The 2,655-nt window shown below is 28.2% G+C and overlaps 1 protein-coding gene across 1 annotated transcript in view; it reads left to right on the top strand.

The window, feature by feature from the left end:
• The first annotated feature begins 830 nt into the window (after positions 1-830).
• LOC100568834 overlaps positions 831-2,655 on the top strand; it is a 32,018-nt gene continuing 30,193 nt past the window's right edge. The window contains exon 1 of the mRNA XM_029492362.1: positions 831-1,669. The gene's annotated coding sequence lies outside the window, so the exon portion shown is untranslated. The remainder of the gene's footprint in view (positions 1,670-2,655) is intronic.

The following is a 2,655-nucleotide window of genomic DNA, read 5'->3' as shown; positions in this document are numbered from 1 at the left end:
GTTCGACGTCGGGTCTGCAATACACCGCAGGTACATATATATATACCCTAACCTAACCTAACCTATATATGACATATATATATAGAACAATATATTGTATAATAACCAGGGTTGGGATTTTATAGCACTTATAAAATTGCGTAAATAATATATGCGCGCTATATTATAATATGACCTTATATTACTAGCTATCGCTATATAAATATAATGCGTTAAAAATATGCAATAAAAGCATCAAAATATGAAAAAAAAAAGAAATATTTATTAATTATAATCACTTACAAATTTTAAGTTATTATAGGTATACCTATTATAGTTACTTAAGTTATAAATGTCGCCAAATATGCGCAAAAAGTATGCAAAAATATATGCAAACAACAAAATATGAAAAAAGTACCATAGAGTTTTTATTCACAGACCGGCACATCCTATACCTACCAATTTATAAATCCAATACGTGTATTTGAGTAGGTACTAGGTACCGAATAATAACGAAAAATTGCACAGTAATGCAGCGTCCGTTATGTATAAATATATATTTTTTGTACCATATAAGAGCCCATTAGTAAAAGCGGTGAAAGACGAGCGTTAAAAGGAGATTAAAAAAAAGTTGCATCGTACAAAACGACCAAAATCCTAAGTACCTCTATGGCTCTATACCACGGTGAATAGTTATTAAATAACAGACATTAAATTTAGAGAATTAAAACTAACCGATTTATTAAATTTATATTTATTTGCATATATATTATACCTTAGCAATTTATTGTTGAACATTTTTTTTAAATAATGTATTATATTTTATAATTTTTTACAAGAAAGCAATAATTTTTAAATAACTACTTATATAAAAATTGATATTAATATTTTGACGCGAATATAATATATCGTTTTTGTACCTTTGGGCTTATGTCATATAGCCAGTAAAAGGTCTCTATAGACTATCACTATAATAGCTTATAGCTATAATAAGCCTAACTGTCTTAGGTACATTTCTACGAAGGAACTACGCGTCACACGCTCAGACTATAGATAAAATTTGTTTTGTGGGATTGTAAAATTATTATCGTAATGATTATTTTATATTTATAATATATAAACTTGGTCATCGTCGCACGACAGCAACGGTTATTTAGTGATTACGTAATCGTGTCTAAGTGTATTTCGGTTGGTCTGGCAGCATTACTGGAGCGGGGTAATTCAGACATCGAAAATTAATACAAATCTATTAATAGTTCTTCATGATTTGATATTACATGATAATAATATTATGTAATGATGTAATATCATTAATATCGCCATCACGTGACACGTTCGACGAAAATATCGATCGTAGCCCGTCGGTGTGGTAGTGAGCCTAGTGAAATTTATTGTACGATTACTGCGATTGCAATCTGTCGAACGTCGAACCGCTTGTTAGTTGTTACTTATTTTGTAGTTTTGACAGTTTAAATCAATAATCATTAATCAATATTATATTAGTTAATTGTTGTTGTGCCACTGCCGTGTTGTTGTGCTGTGTAACTTTTTATTGTTTTTACACTGATTTTGCTGCAGAGTGTAGTTGATTGTAATGTGTGGATTGTAATTTATCAAAAACGCACGTGATAAGTATTAAGCGTTCCCGAGTCAAACCACATTATTAAGCCTTTCGCCTTTGTCAATACCAGTAAGTATATAGTTATATTAATTTCATATTTACTTATGTATGAATGATTTTGGTATTAAAATGTCTATAGTTTTTGTTTTTAAATTCAGGGTGATTCTTTTAACTTTCAACAATTTTTGTCTTAAATTTTTTAATTAGTTTAAATTATTTAATGGGGATTTAATTTTCAAAAATAATGGCTGAAAACTATTGTTACGTAACTAATCATCAATTTTTGGTTCATGACGATTTGGAAATTATGAACTTATACATTCACCTACATTCATATATAGGTAAACACTTTAAACTGAAATAACAAGTACCCCTACTACTCTGTACTCATTAGGTTTATATACAATATATATTAGGTACTTATTACTATATATTAGATATATAACCTAATCTTTATGATACTCATGAAATACTATAACGTCTATAACTATTTTAATGAAAAATGTTTTTGTTTTGTTAATATATTTAGTGCTTATAAATGTAGATTATTTAATTTCTGAAAATCGTATTGAAAAATTCAAAATTTTATATACAAAATAAACTGAAAATAAGTGTAGAATGTTAAAAAAACAGTAACAACTTACTATATACATAATTTAAAATTATCTTTTCAGTCTCACTAAATAATACAAATGCCTAGAAAATTATCAAAATTTCATGAATTGTCTGACAGAAGTAAACGAAGGCGGGCTGATGAAGCTGGATGCTCTCACTTTTCTTACAGTGCATCTTCATCAGATGTTGAAATAACTGCAGTCTCCCCATCACCTGATATAAATATCCAAATCTTTCCATTTGTTTCAAATGACCAAATAAATATAAATTTAGATCCTTCTCATAATGATGATCAAGATCATTTCGAAAATATTAACAATGATTTTATTAGTAGTAGTAGTTATAGTAATAGTTGTAGTAGAAGTGATAAAAGTATTGATGAATCTATCCAGGAATCATATTTTCAAACTGGCCATGATGAAAGTGAATCTCCTACTGGC

This window comes from Acyrthosiphon pisum, unplaced genomic scaffold (genome assembly GCF_005508785.2).
Source record: "Acyrthosiphon pisum isolate AL4f unplaced genomic scaffold, pea_aphid_22Mar2018_4r6ur Scaffold_21336;HRSCAF=23683, whole genome shotgun sequence".
Taxonomy (NCBI): Eukaryota; Metazoa; Arthropoda; class Insecta; order Hemiptera; family Aphididae; genus Acyrthosiphon; species Acyrthosiphon pisum.
Note: the sequence above shows the minus strand (reverse complement) of the source record. Positions and strands in the feature narration are given on the sequence as shown.